Genomic DNA, 19,650 nt, shown 5'->3' with positions numbered 1-19,650 from the left:
ATCTGATTACAAACTAGTGGGCACCTTTAGAATATCACTGGCATGTGTGAGAATTAATTTTAGATTTTATCTGAGAGCTCTAGAGTTATTTAGCTTCTGTTTTATATTATCTAGGATGAAAGGAACGGAAATGGTAGCAATTTCAGTTCTTCCTTTTGTGCCTGTGAACCTGTGCTCTCCGGGCATGGAGACCACTGCCCTTCTGTTTCTTATATTCTTCACTCAGTTTACACTCAGCTTTAATGTACAAGCCTGAGCTTATACTCAGATGATGGGGAATTAGGAGACAACCTCAAATTCTGCACTTCCGGATTGATTTTACATGGCACCCATCAAGAGAGGGCTTTACCTCTACCTGTATATAAAATTATAATATATATACATAATATATATATTTATGCAAGACATTTATTAAAAACTGGGCATTTTGAGTACCCGAAGTAAAACCTCAGGAGCTTCCTCAAATTCTGAAACCATGGGATGGATTAGGAGCTATTTTTCAAATGTGCTACTTCTCCAGATGTACCATAGCATATAGGAGTGGGGTTTCCTAGCAGTGAAATGGGACAAAATCCTGAGAAGCCGAATTTAAAGGAAAGGAAAAAGAAAGAGAGTGTGAAAAGGAAAGGTGAGAGAGTGTGAACAGTTAGCTTTGGCTGTGTAACAAACAAACACACAATTTTCAGTGACTCAGTGTTTGGCCAGGGCTGCTCTGCTGAGCTCAGATGGGCTGGTCTGGGCTTGGCCCCATTCAGGTCTGACCCAGGTGACTCTCAATCTTCTGGAGCCAGTGGGCTGCCCAGAACTTGTTCTTTTCACGGTGATGGCAGAAACTCAAGGGCAAACCCAACTGCACCAGCCTGCTAACATCCCATTGGCCGAAGCAAGTCTCACTCACTCATGGCCCTGTGCAAAGCCAAGGAGGTGGGCATAAAGTTCTCCCATAAGTGGGGAGAAAGGAGTGAATATTTGCTGAAAAATAATCTAATCTTCCACAAATGATCTGCATGAAATCTTGAATGTATTGCTCTTTTATCATGTGGTAAGAGGCTGGCTTGACACCTTAATTGTTTGGATGAGGCCAGAGAGATAGGGAAAGACTTGTAGGTCATGTTAATAATAATAATAGTAATACAACAATAATAGCAGTGATGCATAACATTTATAAAGGCAGGATGCTGTAGGCCAAGTTAACAATAAGTAATAACAGTAGAAGCAGCATATGTACTTACTATGCCTTAGACATTGTTGTTAGCACTTTACAAAAATTAACACATTTAATCCTCACAGCAACCCTAGGAAGTAGATGCTATTGTTATCTCAATTTTTAGATGAGGAAAATGGGGCACATAGAAATGAGGTGGCTTGCCCAGGGTTAGTGATCTCCAGGAGGTGGTGAGTAGAGATTTAAATCTGGGGGTCTGTCTCCAAAGTCTGGGTTCATAACCTTCCCCCTCCTTCTGTGATTTTATGAGCTGTGGGCTGACACAATCTAATTTACATTTTGAAAGGTTGTTCTCGATTTTTTTTTGGCAGTAAGAATGGAGGGGAGCGTGGAAGAGAAGCTATCTGTTAGAATGGTGTTTCTCAAAGTGCGGTCCTTGGTTGCTTCTCTGACTGTTCCCCATACATGACAAAGTCAATATAGAAACGGACGGGAAACGTTTAGAAACTCTTAGAGCAAATTTGACTTTGTTTCAAGACCCAAGGGCATGATCATTTTCCTAGTTTTTATTGAATGTTACAAAAGTATGGGTTCATAATGGATTGCACATTCAACACAAAACAGAACAAAACAGAAAGAAAAATGAAAAAAACTGCTCCTTCATCGCTGCTTGAGAAATCATGAGAAGAGGATGAATGCCTTAATCCAGGCATGGTGTTCAGTGATCATGCCTTCAACCAGGATGGTGCTTGTGGAGATAAAGAGAAGTAGATGAACTGGGTAGAAATTTGAAGGGTGTGTCAGTTCTAATTATCAATATCTTGCATGGATTAAGAAGGAGGTCAGATTTAGTCAGGTCCGTGTGCTGTGTGCAGCAGCGGTTTTAAGGGAAAATCATAAAGGAATACAATTCTGTTTGAAACCCAGGAAATAGGAACTTAGAGGGAACTTTTGGTGATTTTCAGGGCAGGTGCAGTGTCTGTTTACTGTTTTAAGGTGATCAACTCGGTTTGCCTGGGACTTTCCCAGTTTGAGCGCTGGGACCACATCCTAAAAGTCCCCTCAAGTCCCAGGCAAACCAGGATGGTTGGTCAACCTCAATTTTATATCATACTTTTTATTTTATATTATACTGGTTATACTCATGCTTATGCATGTTTTTTCCCCACTTTGCCGTGAGGCTCTCCATTCTTGGAATAATGGCATGAGGAAGGATGACGTAGATGCTCAGACAAAGTAGAAGATTTGAGTAAGTTCTTATTGGAAGAGATTTCAAAAGTGAAGAACAAATAAGAAACAGGAATAAAAGGAAATGCTAATTATTCAGATAACTCCTAGAATTTTTTTCTGCCACCTGGAATTTTTCACAAATTCTTGAGTTTGCTGATTTTACTTTTCCATAGGGTAGAGGAAGCAACAAAGGAAACGACTATATCCGGGTCACTAGGGAGAATTTGTTGGGGGTATGGGAGTGCCAGACACTGAAAGAGGATGTCACAGTGTCATCTTAGAGTGAGTGCAAGTAAAGGGACAGAACGTGATGACCGGGACCCAAGATCTCCCCTCAGCTTTTTAGAGAATCAATTGTGATGATTCCACAACCAGAAGAGGCAAAAGGAAATCCAGGTCAAGGAAGACAGCAGATTTTTAAAAAAATGAAATGCGTACTTGGTAAACCAATCATGATCTAGAGGGGAAATGGGGCAGGCACCTGCTGATGCAGATGTGAGCTTCACTTAGGAAACTCATTCTTGAGTCCTTCTTAACGGTGGCAGGAAGAGTATTTGAAGCTTCCACCCCACCAGTGAGTGGTGTCTTGTGGAATGTGCAGTTGATGACTAATTAGCTAATGCGCTTCAGTCCCGGGTGCCATCTTAATTGTCCATTCTGCCATACGGATCCAGTCTTCATGAGACGCCACTCTCTTGGCTTTTGAATGTGACATTTCTACTTTCTCTTGGACCATATCCTCATTCTCGTCTTAGGGGACTGCCTTCTTTTGGGCCACCAGATATGTTTCCTAAATCCCATAAGCATATTGAGGGTCTGCTTGAAAGGATCACACTGAAGCATGATCTCATCACCTTTTCTCAAGGGCCAAGAGTGAATCTGGGACTAAGACCACACCTCTAGGTAGCCTTATAACCCCATCATTTGGGAATTTCACTCCTTGAGACTTTGCACCCCCTTGGTCATCTACTCCCATCATTGGGGGTGAAGACCGTGCTCCATCTGGCTTTGAGTATTCACCTGCTAAACAAAACCTCTGGGCTTAGAAACTCTTGAATACTGACACCAGCTCCAATCAATACCCTTTGGATATTCAATATTGGATTACTAGTTACACCTCTTCAAGGGCCAGCCCTACTGCTGAACCAGGTCTCCTGCTACAGAACTGGTTTCCTCTCTTTCCCACTGTATGAGTTCGAAGGATACCTCATGGCCTACCTCACTCCAGTAATGACAGCTGGACCTACAAAATGCAAAGGGCAATGATCAGCTATGTAGCTACGAAACAAAGGAGGAAGAGGACAGCTTCTAGGGCATATTGTACAATATTAAAAGAAAACAGAGAAAGCAGGACTTTTTAATTCCATGTATACTTCTGGCTTCCCTATTAAGAAGAATGATTGTTAAATGTAGTTAAGAGAGAACTGATGCCTAGGACAGATGATGAGTAATGAGAGGGCACCTAGGTATTTAAAAAGAAATTGTCATCGGTTCAAGTAAATTACGCCAGGATACCGACAGAATTTTCATATGGGACTATTTAATCATTTTTTTCTTTTAATTAACATAAATATTTATTATACGAGTAATACATTAATATAACATCATATACTAATGTATATTGTACGACATCAAACTTCATCTGTCAGCTGCCTTTTTCAGACCAAAAAATAACTTAGAACTCATTTCTTTTTCATATATATATAAAATATGTATGATACATATGATTATGTGTATATGAAATACATATGTATATAACCATTCTTTTAAATTGCTGCATGCTATTATACTATTATGAGTATATCACAGTGTATTCATCCCCTTAACTATTTAGATGGTTTCTGATGTTCTGATGTAAGCAAATGCTGAGTGAATGATTCCTTCGGCACATGTGTGATGATCTCCCTGAGGTAGGTTAGGTACCAGAAGTGTAACTCTTGAGTACATGGGACTATTTAATCTTTTTTTTCTTTTTTCCTTTTTTTAGAGCAAATGGAAAAAAAATTTTTTCTTTTCTTTTCTTTTCTTTTTAAATTTTATTTTATATTGGAGAATAGTTGATCAACAATGTTGTGTTAGTTTCTGGGGTACAGCAAAGTGATTCAGTTATACATACACATATATCCATTCTTTTTCAAATTCTTTTCCTATTTAGGTTATTACAGAGTATTGAGCAGCGTTCCCTGTGTTATACAGTAGGTCCTTGTGAGTTATCTATTTTAAAAATAATGCTGTGTACATGTCAATCTCATACTCCCAATCTATCATTAATCTTGATGGATAATCTTTGAAGACTCTGAGAGGGATAGGACATAGTCAATCATACCATTCTCCAAAAAGGGAAAATACAGATTTAAAAAGCTGAAGATGTAAACTTAAAGCCTTTCTAACAACAACAACAAAAATTTGTTCACTTGGCTAACAGTCTTCTATATTATCTTGACTTTTTCATGGCTTACCAATTGCCCTTTTTTAATCATCTTCTGTGGGTTTTCCTCCTTTTCCCAAACTTTTGAATGCTGCAGTGCCCAGGACTCCATCTTTTGATCTATTTTCATCCTTTTTGAGCTCATTGCATCCCATGAGGCTTTAAAAACTATCTATATGTGAACAACTTTCAATATATCTCTAGCCTGGATCTCTTCCCCAAACTCCAGACTTGTATTTCCAATCTGTCCAAAACGGAACTTCTGATCTTCCAGCCCTCCCCACCTTCTTCCTCCACCTCCTACTTTTCTTGTCACAGTTGATGTCTCAGGCCAAGAACCTTGGCATGACTCCTCTTTTTCATAACCACATGCAGTCCATCAGCAAAGACTGTTGCCCTTCAAAATAAATGCAGAATCTGACTACTTCTCACTACTACCATTTCTTACTGCTTCTACCCTGGTCCAAGTCACCATCTCTTACTTAGATTGCCACAATAACGACCTAACAGATCTTACTTCTCCCCTTTAGACACAGCAGCCAAAGGTATTCTCTTAAAAAATAAATCAGATTATATCACACTTCTGTTCAAACAGAAATGCAACAGCTTTTCCTTTCATCCAAAGTATGAATCAAAGTCCTTATGTTGACTCACATTATAGCTCTGATCTCATCTCCTAGTCTTTTCCTCAAATCATTCACTCTGCTGCAGCCACCTCGATTTTCTTCTTCCTTGAACATGCCATTTGCCTGTGTTTTAGTGTTTTTGCACTGGTTGTTTCCTCTGCACAAATGCTCCTTTCCTAGAAATTTGCATGGCTCATTCCCTACCTCTTCCAAGTCTCTGCTCAGATGTCACCTTCTTAATGAGGACCTAGTCAATCTATTTAAAATTTTACTCCTCACTTCAAGGCCCTTTATCCCATTCTACTTTTTCTCTTTTTCATAGGATTTATCATCTTCTACTATAATGCAAAATACATGGGTATATTATATTTAATATTTATATTTAATATATATATTTTCTCCTTCTGCTATAAAAGTTCCACTAGAAGAGGAATCTTTGTCTATTTTGATCATTGATATATTGCAAGGGCCTAGAACAGTGCCTGGAGCATAGTAGATGCTCAGTATCTGTTAAAGAAATGAATGACTCCTAGTGTATAGATGTGTTCCTACCCTGTTAGCTGCCCCTCCCTATTCTAATCAGCTGGGGTCAGGGGAATGAAGTCACTTGTAAGTAAATAGAACTTCTCCCTCCAGGGATGGAGTAGGGTAGGTTCTTTATGAAAGAACTTTCCTCTAGGAAAGTGGAATGAATGGGATAGAAAGGAAATAATGAGCATGTCTGTAAAGGTGGGGTCATAAAAGTATTGAATAACCAAAAGGCTGTGGAGCTTAGTGTACATCTTAGAGGTTGAACTGGATGAGTTTGATGATTTCTTTCAAATCCAACATCCAAAGATACTTGTCTCAAGAGTGTTGATGTCTGGATGAGATTTCTAATGGGGTTCATGGTTTTATCCTCACCTCTGGAGACTTAGAAGTTGATAAAGTTATCAGAAGACATGTGTGGAGAGATGGATAACATACAAGGTTGCAGAATTAGGGATTCAAGAGCATGTCAGTGGACTCCAATAGTGGACCAAAACAAATAAGATAAAACTTAACAAGGATTATTTAAAGTCTAGCATTTGGGGGTAAAAAAATCAATGGTACAAGTGCAGAATGAGGGTAATCAGGCTTGACAGCAAATTATGTGAAAAAGACTTAGGGTTTTAGTTGATTATAAGTCAACAGTGTTTTCCTTATAAAAACAAAACCAAAAAGTATCAGGTGCAATCTTGGGTCATGTTTGTATAAATAATAGTCCTAGACGTATGGCAATGGAACATAATAGTCGCAGGATACTTTGCACCATGAAGAGGATAGGGAAAGTATTTTGGTTTTGTCTTAAGCATTTTATTTAGTTGAGACTGTCACATTTTAAGAGGAGCATTGACAACTAGGCAAAATGTTGAGGATACCAGAAACTATTCATTCTTTCAAACTACGTTTATTAAATACTGGCAGTGTTCCTGGCCCTGTCTTGGGTGCTAGGGATATATTAGTGAACAAGCACACCAAAATCCATGCTATCTGGAGTTATTAAAGTTAGTAAGTTAGTAAAGTTATAACTTACTTTAAAAAAGATTTTTTATATATATATAATATATGTATAAAATATATATTTACTGTATCATAAAACTGAAATGTTTTATGATGGTTGCTTATCATACAAATTTTGAGAAGTACAGGAAATTGAAAAGAAGTGGATAAAGATTGTTCATAATTCCACTATTCATTGGTACCCACATTTTTTCACACTGCTTTTACTCTATGCAGTTCTTCAGGAGCCCAGAAAAAGTCGGGAGGTGAGCATGAGTGGTTTGTGTGGGCCAGATCTGGAGCGAGGTTTATCACTTTCATCCATAGTAGACTGGTCAGAACTGGCACACAGTGCTATAAAGGATGCTGGGAAATGGAGTCTTGCTTTGTCCCGGAATTTTTTTTAAAAAAGGTATTTTCTACTATAATCACGACCATTTGTTGAGTCCTTGGTATTCTAGTCGGCTTTGTTTTGGTCATGATTCAGTGTATCTGCTATTAGAAACATCATTCTTTATTTAAAATTATTTTTTGGATCAGAACTAGTTAGGTTACGTCTCTCTCTTTTTATAGTTGCTATATTCTCGTTACAGCTTTTACGCTGAGTTTTGTTTGGGCTATTTTTTGACTCCTGGGTTAGCTGAGTACTTCACTTCCGCATTTCCTTCACATGATCCCAACTTGGGTTGTTTTTAGAAACTGTATTTCACTAGGTGCAGCCTAGTGGAAGGTGGCACTGCTGTCTGGACCCTTGAGATTGCTTTGACCTTGGAGGAGGAAGCAAGGAATCTGCCCTTCTCTCTAGCCCAAATGTCTTCCTTTTCAATCTCACCCATTGTTTCTCGGCGTCTTCAATTGTGCTGTACTAATGTCTTCTTCTCTCACACACAATTGTAACCGGTCACTTTCAAAGAGCAACGGCTTTATCCTCTTGTACTGCTCTGTTTTCATCATGATCTTTCCATGTGCTGATCTTTTAGTTTTTCCAGACAGGCTTGTTTAACTGGATCCCTTCCTGCTTCATAAAGGGGATGACAGGATCTCTCTACTGAAACTTTAAACTTTGGGGATTTCCCAAAGCTTGCAAAATATCATTTAATGAAGGCTAACTGCAACACCCCAACTCAAAGAGAAAGTTAAAAAAAAAATCCTTTCAATGATAGATGTAAGAGATCTTTCTTGTTTCCAAAATATTTTTGCAGCTTGATAACCTAAAACAGGTTGTTTTTACCAAAGGAGTGACAATTGGGTATTTGGCCAATGTGGGTATTGGGTATTCTTTATAAAAATTTTTAGTATAATCTGTATGATATATCTGCATTTGTGTTCGTTTTAATCCATATACTAGAGACAGTTGCTGGATTACACCCACCAGAAGTGGCTAGCCAGCATTGAATCAAGAGCCCACCCTCCAGAGATAGCTACTCTGAGTATTTTACCTATGTTGATTTCTGATCAATACCACAGGCTTTGTTAATGAATACATGGTTAGAAACTGACTTTCCTTGGTGAAATTAGTGGTCAAGATATAGGGATTGTCTAGAAGACAGTCCCCATCCTTGCATGAACAGGGCAAGGCTGAAATTCAGCTAAGACACATTTTTTATGCCTATACTAGTTGTTTACAGTCAGCATGCTTTCTGATTGGGTAATCTGTGCTATTTTTGATATTGAATATTTGAGCATTGCATCTTAAACAAGGTATAAGAATGAGAGAGCCCAGCAGTCTGTACCCTTAAGGATGGGGTACAGGGTCATTTCATTTAGTTATAGGATTATACAGTGCTCAACCAACACAACTGTATGCAGCAGCCCTGAAAAATGCCCTGGATGTGATTTCTGAGCAGTCCTATTTCCGGCCACTAGTTGGAAAGATTTTTGGTTGTCTAACTTTGAGAATTAGAGGAGTTCGGGTGTTTGAATTTTAGCATATTGGCTTGGGAAAGACTTTCCTGCAAGGTGCTGTCAGACCTTCTAAAAGACAGAGGGCTGGGATTTCATCAAGTTTAAAGAACAGAATAAACGATTGTCTTGGGACTGCCTGCTAATTAAATGGCAGGGTTCTGTCAGACATTTGCCTTCTTTTGTTACCTTGTAGGGAGATTTTAGGATGACCTGGAACTGTCTCCTGTCTCTGATTAGGGGCTCTCCACCTGCAGTCTACGGACCTTTTGTATAGGTAGAATTCAAGGAGTCCACGGTCTTAGATATGAAAACGAATTCCATTTTCATCTTCACTAACTCTAACTGAAATATAGAATTTCCTTCAGTTATGAGTGTAGGCAACACACCCTGGTGTTGCTAACTTTCCTTTGTCACTAATAGAAATCACACTTATTTTTATGACACATTACTGATGTTACGGATACCTCAACATGCCATTTAATCTCCTCATTACTTTGAAATTACAGCAGCAGTAGAACCACTAGTAGGTTTAATTTTAATTTATTAGTAGGGAATTCTATGTATTTTTATATCATAAATATTTTAAAATATTTCAACATCTGTATTTCAATATATTTTGCTTTCTTTTTAATCCCTATGCCTTTTATTTTATGCATTTAAAATGGTCATTCTGAGAAGACATAAAAATAGTTAAGAACATCTGCTTTTTAAAGGCAGCTGATACATATATATATTTGAAAATAATTTTAATTGAGGTATAGTTAATTTACAATGTTATGTTAGTTTCAAGTGATACAGCTATATATATGTATATTTTTTCAGATTCTTTTCCATTATAGGTTAATATGAGGTATTGAATATAGTTCCCTGTGCTGAATGGATAAAGATGTGGTACACATGTATACACAATGGAATAGTACTCAGCCATAACAAAGAATGAAATGTTGCCATTTGCAGTAACATGGATGGACCCAGAGGTTATCATACTAAGGGAAGTAAGGCAATTGATATTTACAGAAAAACCCCTACTAGCTGTTCATGACTAAATTGATGTAAGTTAGTTCCCAACAGTGGATGATCTACAAAGTAGACAGGTGATGTGAGGGTAAGACTCATGGAAACAACGTGGTCATGGATCAGAGCCATGATATTGTACCCGGGCTGGGTGACTCTAAGCTGCGCTGGACACATATCAAGGTTCTAGCATCTGAGGCAGCACCTCTGGAGATGGGGCAAGGCTGTATGCCTACTTTCTTTTCCCACCATGGTTTCAGATGTACAGCAAAGTGAGTCATATATATATATATATATATATATATATATATATATATATATATATATATATATATATATATACATATTCTTTTTCAGATTCTTTTCCATTATAGGCTATTACAAAATGTTGAGTAGAGTTCCCTGTGCTATACAGTAGGTCCTTGCTGGTTATATATTTTACACATAGTAGTATGTATATGTTAATCCCAAGCTCCTAATTTATCCCTCCCCCCATCTTCCACTTTGTAACCATAAATTTGTTTTCTATGTCTGTGAGTCTATTTCTGTTTTGCAAATAAGTTCATTTGTATCATTTTTTTAGTCCACATATAAGTGACATCATGTGGTATTTGCCTTTCTCTGTTTTCATGATAGATTTAAACACCATCATGTAAATGTATTAATTTAGAGATTATTGAGAAGGTGTCACTTTTGGAAAATGTGCTGAGAAGGAGCAAGTACACCCCTTGTCTGTCCCCTTTCTGTCTATTCTACTTCTGGGTTAGACCTTCTGAGAAGTCAATAAAGTCTATGGGCCTATAGAAAATGACTTTCAAAATGTTTTACAGAACAGTTTTCTATTTTACAGAATAGTTTCTCATTAAAAACATGAATTTATCTTGTACCTTTTTATAATAGTCACCATTGTCAATACTAGGTAAGAAGATAGGTATTTGGGGATAATAACAAAAGCAGAAAGAAAATTTCTTCTCTTTGTTTTAAAACTATATATAGATTAATGGCTTTCAAAATTTTTTGACTGTGACCTACAGAGATGCATTTTACATCCTGACCCAATGTATACACACACACACACACACACACACACACACACACACACACACACACACACAACTGAAACAAAAGCTTCAGGAATCAATACTTAACCTTACTACATTTCTATACTATTCCATTCCATTTTTTAATTTAAGAAAATGCTGGCCTTAACTGACTGAATTGATTTTTTTGTGTGTGTTTGTTTTTTTAAACATCTTTATTGGAGTATAATTGCTTTACAATGGTGTGTTAGTTTCTGCATTATAACAAAGTGAATCAGCTATACATATACATATATCACCATATCTCTTCCCTCTTGCGTCTCCCTTTACAACTCACTAATATGTCAGAATCTGAAGTCTGGTAAAAAAATATTGGCCTAGGTCAGGTTGGTTTTTTTGATTTCCAAACACAGTCCAGAAATGACACACTACATTTTCTCTTCCTCTCTCCATAGCACTTATTTATGAAACAAATTGAGTGACGGGGTTAGCCGGATGACCAAACATTAAGAACTTCCTAAGTGCTAATAACATTATGTTTGTTTTGTTAGCTCTTCTACTCCTCTAACCAATCCCCAAGAGTAGAAAGATCTCAGCTTCATAAAGGCTGAAATGTTCTCTCTTTTTTCTTCTTCATTTCTCTATCCCCAGCACTTCAAAGAATGACTGGTATACATCAGGCACTCAATAACTACTTGTTACATGGATCTTATTATCTCAAGAAATTCTGAAGCTCAGAGGGATTTGTGACTCACTCAATGTCTTAGGGACTGAAGGAGGTGCATCTGGGCTTAAAAGTATCTACCCAGTTCCCAAGTCATGGTGTGTGTGGTGAGATAGGCAGGGACCTGGGACCTGGGACCTGAGACCCTTTGCTGCAGGGCTTGCACCTGGACAAACGTCTCCTCCAGCAAGAAAATACAAAGAAACTATAAGGGACTAAAAATAACTGCGTGCATGCACAGTTGGGGGCAAATTATGGACAACAAGATACAAAAAGACCAAAAAAGCCCAACTGCCACTTCTGAAGAGCCGAGAGCAAAAGCAGGGCACTGCGCATGCCCCCTGCACACGACACCACCTAAGGGGTGGGCAGACCACCTAAGCCACCCCTCTGGCCCAACCCCTGAACCTATCCCTACCCTCACCCCATAGAAGGAACCAGATCATCCCGCCTTAGTAAGTGAGCGAGGGAACCTGTTACTTGTTTTCTCTCCTGCCTGCTGCAGCAGGGGCCCCAATAAAGCCTTGCCTGGATTTCTTGTCTGGCCTCTGATAAGTTTCTACTGATTAAGGAGGCCAAGAACCCTGGTCAGTAACAGTGGTTTAACACTCTGTTTTCAAATAAGATCTGGTCCTGAAGGCTTGGGCTATGATTTTATATTCTTGATTATTCTTTCATGCTGAGGGAATCAAAACTGAGATCATATGACTATTTTGGTCACAAATCATACATTTTGACTAAAAACTTTTCCCCATCACCACCCATAACAAATGCAACTAGCCACTTGGCAGACTGGCTTCTGCTGTTATCATGCCGCTGACTTTGCTGGAACTGGAGACCCGTTGGGTAAACACAATCTGAGTCATCCAAGGGGTAAGTCTGAAGACGGGGCACACCCTTGCGGCTCTTTGACAAGTTCTAACCCGATGGCACGAAATCCCTGGGATAAGGTCACTGTTTATGCTTTAAGAAGGCAGAGACCTTCTCTACATCTAGATCACAGCTTTCCAAATAAAATCTTTCTGGCCAAGAGAAACACTGCATCTTCTTTCTGCCATTTCTCAAAAAACTTTGGCAATAGGCTTTCTCAAATAAAGGTGGCACAGTTGCCGTCTGGAGTAGAACTACTGTCCTGCTGCCTAGCGATGGGTGCTTCCCCACACCAGCAACTGGGGGGCCAACACGACCAAGACATTCAACAATTAATCATGGGTCTCCAGGAAGGAGACAAAGCAGCTTAGCAACTCCCCAAACAGAATTGCATCTAGCCACATGAAAAGAATTTGATTTATGGCTTCAGAGAGTTTGGTGGTAACCATTGACATCCAAGCATAGAATACATTTATTGGGATGTGAGGCTGGCAAGTTGTCTCAGGCTGAGCCTGGGGTTGAGCCTCAGAGAAGGACACTCAGGGTATAGTGCCTGGTGTCTTATGCCTTTATTTTTTTTATTTTTTATTTTTATTTTTTTGCATGCAGGCCATTTATTGGGGCGAGCTCTTAGAATCAATACCTATTGAGGGAATGAGGAGACAGGTTTGGGCAGGGAGGGCAGTTGAACTGCAATGCGGTCAGTCACAACAAGGACCTCAGTTAATCCTGTGGGGAACTCCAGCTGGGATGAATCTTCAGAGATATCTTGAATTGGGTTGAGGATGGTGCGTCTTTTCATTGTGACAGCAACAGATTTTTAGATGTCATTTCCACCTTAGACTAGTTTCTCATTAATTTACCTGCATCTTAAGAAAAGGTGTGTGGTTGGAGAACAGTATGGAGGTTCCTTAAAAAGCTAAAAATAGAATTACCATATGACCCAGCAATCCAACTCTTGGGCATATATTCAGAGAAAACCATACTTTGAAAAGATACATGCACCCTCATGTTCACAGCAGCACTATTTACAATAGCCAGGACATGGAAACAACCTAAATGTCCATCGACAGATGAATGGATAAAGAAGATGTGGTACATATATACAATGGAATATTACTCAGCCATAAAAAGGAACAAAATTGTACCATTTTCTGAGATGTGGAGAGACCTAGAGATTATCATACATATTGAAGTAAGTCAGAAAGAGCAAAAGAAATATCATATATTAATGCATATTTGTGGAATCTTGAAAAACGGTACAGATGAACTTATGGGCAAAGCAGAAATAGAGGCACAGACATAGAGAACAAACGTATGGATGCCAACGGGGGATAAAGGTTGGGATAGATTGGGAAATTGAGATTGACACATATACACTATTGATACTATGTAATAAAATAGATAACTAATGAGAACCTACTGTACAGCACGGGGAGCTCTACTCAGTGATCTGCAGTGACCTAAATGGGAAGGAAATCCAAAAAAGAGGGGATATATGTATACGCATAGCTGATTCACTTTGTTGTACAGCAGAAACTAACACACCATTGTAAAACAACTATACTCCAATAAAAAAGAAAAGGTATGTGGTGCTGGGATGTGCCACCCAGATCTCCCACTCCAGGACTACAACATTCATTCTCCCAGTTGCCTGGAGGGTCTGCTGCCTACATGTCTCAGACAGTGCATCTCTGGGACTTGTACTTGGCTAAAGAAAGATGCCTCCCAAGGTCATAACCCCTTCTGAGAGCAGCGCACATCTAAAAGTCTGCTGCTGTCTTATGACTTTAAGTGTGGATTCCCACTGACTTAATTCCCCTGTGGTCAGTAAACTGGAATGTATGTTGTAATGTACGGTTTTGGACATCGAGACCATCAAAACCAGGATATTTATGTTCACGGGTCAGTGCATCTCATTCTTAGGAAGATCTTTGGGAAAAATTAATAACTAAAATCTGATGAACACAAAATCCGCCTGAAAGGAATTGAGTCTCCTAAAGACATATTTTCATTGAGAAGTGCTGCTACCGAGTCATTCTTTTCCATTACAGGGTTCTACCTGTGCTAGAGATCCGAGGCATTGGATGGACTTGGTCCAGTCTTTTCTGACGGCATAAGGTTTCATCTCTAGTTTTGTGTCTGGTTTAGTAAAAAGAATGTCTCAAGAGATACTTTCAATTGACAGATGCAGCTTCTGAGCCATTCCATTTTGCCTGCTTGTTCCAGGTACTGCTTCTGGACCTCCTAGACCTTACTATTTGGGAGGTACCACCTAGACTATTGGACCACTATCCAATTCGATGCCTTGACTGGATCTCTCGGTGTCTAATCTCTGCCTCTGTCTCTTTGGTATTCTTTTCTTCCGTTAACAACCCCAAAGCACTTTATAGCAATCCCTCTGTTTGAGTTCCCATAATTGGACTTTTACCAATAGTCCCTATTTGGTGATGGTTTGCGCTTGGAGTTGGGTCTCAGAAATCTGTGTTAGCATTTTCTTCCTTTAACAGTACTGCAGGCATACTGATAAATAGAGGGGAGCAAACATCTCTCAGACATCTACCATGTATCAGGCTGGAGTCTCCAGGGGAATTGACTGAAACAAAAAATTGCTCAAAAATAAATATTTTCAATCATAGCAGTTTGTCACACTGGTAATTTTGCGCACCATGATGATAGTGTTGCTAATTCTAATGTGATCGTAAATATTTGTTTCTATTTATCAGAGAGTATCAGGGTTTTTGAACTATTTTTATGAACCCTGTGATATTTATAAGATGGTACAGTTTCTGTTCATTTCTCACGTATTTGGAGTTTTTGACCAGTTACGGCTGCTTAGCTTGTTTGGCAATCTTTCATGAACTCAAGTTTTGTCTCCAGCTCCAAGTTTTCCAGAAACAAACTACTGAAAATGGGTGCTTCCAACCACTAGTTCATATAACGGTAAATTTTGTGTGTGCTAATGTGGTTTTACAATTGAAAATCTCAATTTTGGAGAGCTATTCCTTCATTTTCTCTGTCATCTTGTTTTTTAAGATCCAAAGTTCATTTTTACCTAATGTTGGCAACTTATTTAGATACATTTTCACCATTTTGATTGCATATTTCTTTCATATATAACAACTTTAATAAAGAAAGTTTTATAGAAAAAGCAAGTTTGAAGGAAAAAAATTTGGATGCATATACCTGAAAACAGCATTAGATTTTTAATGTTATTTTAACAATCGTAGATTAAGTATTTCAATACTGATAGGCATTGTTGAGTTTTTTTATCCTAAGCATACTCTGTTGGTCTATCAGCCTGCTATAACAGAATGCCACAGACCCAGTGGCTTATAAACAACAAACATTTATTTCTCACAGTGCTGGATGAAGTCTAAGATCAAGGTGCCGGTAGATTTAGTGTCTGGTGACAGACTTCTTCCTAGCCCATAGACAGCTGTCTTTTTTCTGTGTCCTCACATGGCAGATGGAAGGGGTCTCTTCTATAAGGGTCCCACCCTCATGACCTAATCACCTGCCAAAGTCTCCATCTCCAAATATAATCACTTTGGGGGTTAGGATTTAACGTGAAATTTGGGACACAAACATTCAGTCTATTACATACACTAGTACTGCCTTTGACTTGTTATTACTATTTTTGTTTGAGCAATCCGTTATATAGGCAAAGTTGCCATCACTAAGTTGTCATTGCAAGTTTAAAATTTTTAAAGAAAGCAATTATCTATCTCTATGCTTGCTGTTTTACACACTTTATCTTACCACTACCGAATATAGTAGGTATTATTGTGTCCATTTCACAGGTAAGAAAACTGAGGCTCAGAGAAGCAAAGTAACTTTTCAAAGGTCTCTGAAACAAATCAAGGCTTGAAACAAGAGTGGGACTGAGTTCGTTGGAATTTAAACACCTTTCTTCAAATCTCTTAAAAAGCACAGCAGCCTGCTTCATTTTGACAGGTTTTCACAACAATAATTTTCAAAGATGCCATTTTTTTTATTTTAAGCTTTTTATTTTATACTGGAGTATAGTTGATTAACAATATTGTGTTAGTTTCAGGTGTACAACAAAGTGATTTAGTTATACATATACATGTATCTATTCTTTTTCACATTCTTTTCCCAATTCTTTTCCTAATTCTTTTCCCCATGTAACCACCAATTAGGTGATTACATAATATTGAGCAGAGTTCCCTGTGCTATACAGTCATTTAGATAGACTATATATAGTTGCTACCTAAATAATTAAAGGCTACTTCAGGGGCCCTATAGGAAGCAGTTGCTTTCAGAATCAGATTCCAGTCTTCTTGGCATTTACAGTGGCCATGCACACCAGCTAACTTCTCCCTATTCTCTGTAGGCAACAGGTGCTGGGAATTCATGACCCCATCCCCGGCCCTCAACCAATGATGGACAAGAGTTAGTGGATAAATACACCAGTTCCCTCACCCCTGGGTGGGAAAACTCTAAGATGCCTGTTCTATTCTGTCTCCCAGAGTTCCCCAGTGGCATTAAAGTTCAGTTTCCCACAGTGATAATTTGCATGAGAACACATTGTGTGTTGGCTGCTATAGACCAACTGTCTGTGTCCCCCACCCAAATTCATATATTTTAATCTAATGTACAACTTAATGGTGTTAGGAAGTGGGCCCAGGCTGAAACTCCTGGCTCTGGTATTTACAAAGATGGTCTCCCATTTGCCCGGCCAGTTGTCGGTTCCTTGCTTTCGCCTCCTGTACCTCTATTTTGCTCGGCTTCACACTTGAATTCCCCATTCACTGATCTGACTTTTTTTTTTTTTTGATGGCAATGCATTTGGGGCTGACTGCACCCATCTACTCTCTTGACATTCCATGTAATAGTTATCTATTGTTGCATAACAAATTACCACCAAAACTTAGTAGCTTATAGCAACAAATATTTATTATCTTACAGTTTCTGTAGGTCAAGAACCTGTTTGTGGCTTAACTGTGTGTCATCTCATGAGCTGACAGTCAATCTGTCAGCCAGGACTGTGGTCTCATCTGAAGGTTTTTTTTTCTAATTAATTAATTTATTTTTGGCTGCTTTGGGTCTTTGTTGCAGTGTGGAGGCTTCTCACTGCGGTGGTTTCTCTTATTGCAGAGCACGGGCTCTAGAGTGCAGGCTCAGTAGTTGTGGCACAAGGGCTGAGTTGGTCCCCGCCATGTGGGATCTTCCCGGACCAGGGCTCGAACTCGTGTCCCCTGCACTGGCAGGTGGATTCTTAACCACTGCGCCACCAGGCAAGTCCCTCATCTGAAGGTTTGATCAAGGGGGATCTGCTTCCAAACTCACTCACGTGGTTGTTGGTTCCTCGCCGTATGGACTTTGGCATAACTGACTACCTCATGGCATGAGGTATTAGTATGCTCAGGCTGCCACAACAAAATACCACAGACCAGGTGGCTTAAACAATACATATATGTAATCTCACTTTTCTGGAAGGCTGGAAGTCCATAATCAAGGTGCTAGCAATTTCTGTTCTTGGTGAGAGCTCTCCTTTTCCCTTGTAGAAAGCTGCCTTCTCCCTGTGCCCTCATGTGGCCTTTTCTCAGTGCATGGAAGAGTTGGGGGGGTGGGGAGAGAGAGAGAGATTTCTGGTGTCTCTTTTTCTTCTTATAAGAACACCAGCCCTTATGAGTTCATTGAGCCTTAAGTATCTCTCTAAAGGTCTTATCTCCAAATATCATCACATTGAGAATTAGGGCTTCAACATGAACTTTGGGAGAGACACAATTCAGTCCATAAGTCATGGCAAGATCCAGGAGAGAGTGAGAAGAAAGAATGCACAATGAAAGCTATAGCCTTTTTATATCCTAATTTTGAATATGCTATCTCAACACTTCCGTCATAGTTTACGTTTTAGAAGCAAGTCAGTAAGTTTAGCCCACACCCAAGGAAGAAAATTAAAACAAGGGTGTTAGTATTAGAAGGTGAGGATCATTGGGGGTATACAGGAAAAACTTTCCTGGGTGTCTTCCTTTGCTTATACACATAACCACATAATGCTTCTGATATCAGACATGATTTTTTTTTTTCTCTCACACCAAGTAATTCTCTGTGACATCAGCTGGATGTCCTACAATTTAATTAAATTCTGATATTAACCAGAGTTAGTGCAACCCTGTAGGTTAAGGGCTAATCCCACAAGACTGCCCCCACTTTAAATGCCAATAGTAAATAGTAAGTCCCCTGTTTACTCCCAATTCCTTTCTGGTTTGGCTACAAATCAGAGGGTCCCCAAACCCCCTCCTTGGATTGAGTCATTTGCTAGAACGGCTCAGAGAACTCAGGGAAACACTTACTTACATTTACCAGTTTATTATATAATGAAGGATATGATAAAAGATACAGATGAACAGTCAGATGAAGAGATACGGAAGGGTTCTGAGTGCAGGAACTCCTGTCCCTGTGGAGATGGGGGTGCGTCATTCATCCACCGCATGTAGATCTGTTCACCAGCCTGGTACTTCTCTGAACCCCATACTTCAGGGATTTTTATGGAGGTTTCATCATGTAGGCGTGATCTACTATTAACTCCATTTCCAGCCCCTCTCCACTCTTTGGAGAATGTTCAATGCAAGTCCAGTGGTTATGCAGGGTAACTCTATGGTCTGTTACAAGCACCCATCTCAGTGGCTGCTGTGAGAATTAAGTAGTTATACACACGCAGCAACCCTACTTTTATAATTTCCTAGGGCTAGCATCAATGGGGTTCTACTAGCTACCAACAGATATGATTCTATGATTCGTGGAGAGAGGCATTCACGAGACAATAAGTTAGAGAAGACCAGTACCCCGAAGGGTTCCACTGGGTGGATTTTTTTTTTTAGAGACTGCATTAGACGTTTGGCCATCATATAAAATATATGATTTTCTTGGCCCCATTTATATCAACTCTTCTCTCCTAAACCTTAACAGACATTTAGCAATCCTGATATCCAATTCAAGAATAAAGCAAATATCAGTCCATTCATTTAAGAGGGAGAATGAACCAGTTAGATTTATGTGTATAGGATGAGCAAGAGAGGGAGCTAGGTTCTAACCATGTTATATAATCGAGGTGGGTGGGAAAGGTACACGCAGATTAATTTATAGGATCCTGCCCG

The 19,650-nt window shown here is 39.1% G+C and overlaps 1 long non-coding RNA gene across 1 annotated transcript in view; it reads right to left on the bottom strand.

Annotated features, from left to right (window-relative positions):
* LOC309629130 overlaps window positions 1-19,650 on the bottom strand; it is a 55,290-nt gene that overhangs the window by 12,402 nt on the left and 23,238 nt on the right. The gene's annotated exons all lie outside the window — the stretch shown is intronic.

This window comes from Balaenoptera borealis (assembly GCF_965194805.1).
Source record: "Balaenoptera borealis genome assembly, chromosome: 5".
Classification (NCBI taxonomy): domain Eukaryota; kingdom Metazoa; phylum Chordata; class Mammalia; order Artiodactyla; family Balaenopteridae; genus Balaenoptera; species Balaenoptera borealis.
The sequence above is the reverse complement of the archived record's forward strand: the minus strand, read 5'-3'. Positions and strand labels throughout refer to the sequence as shown.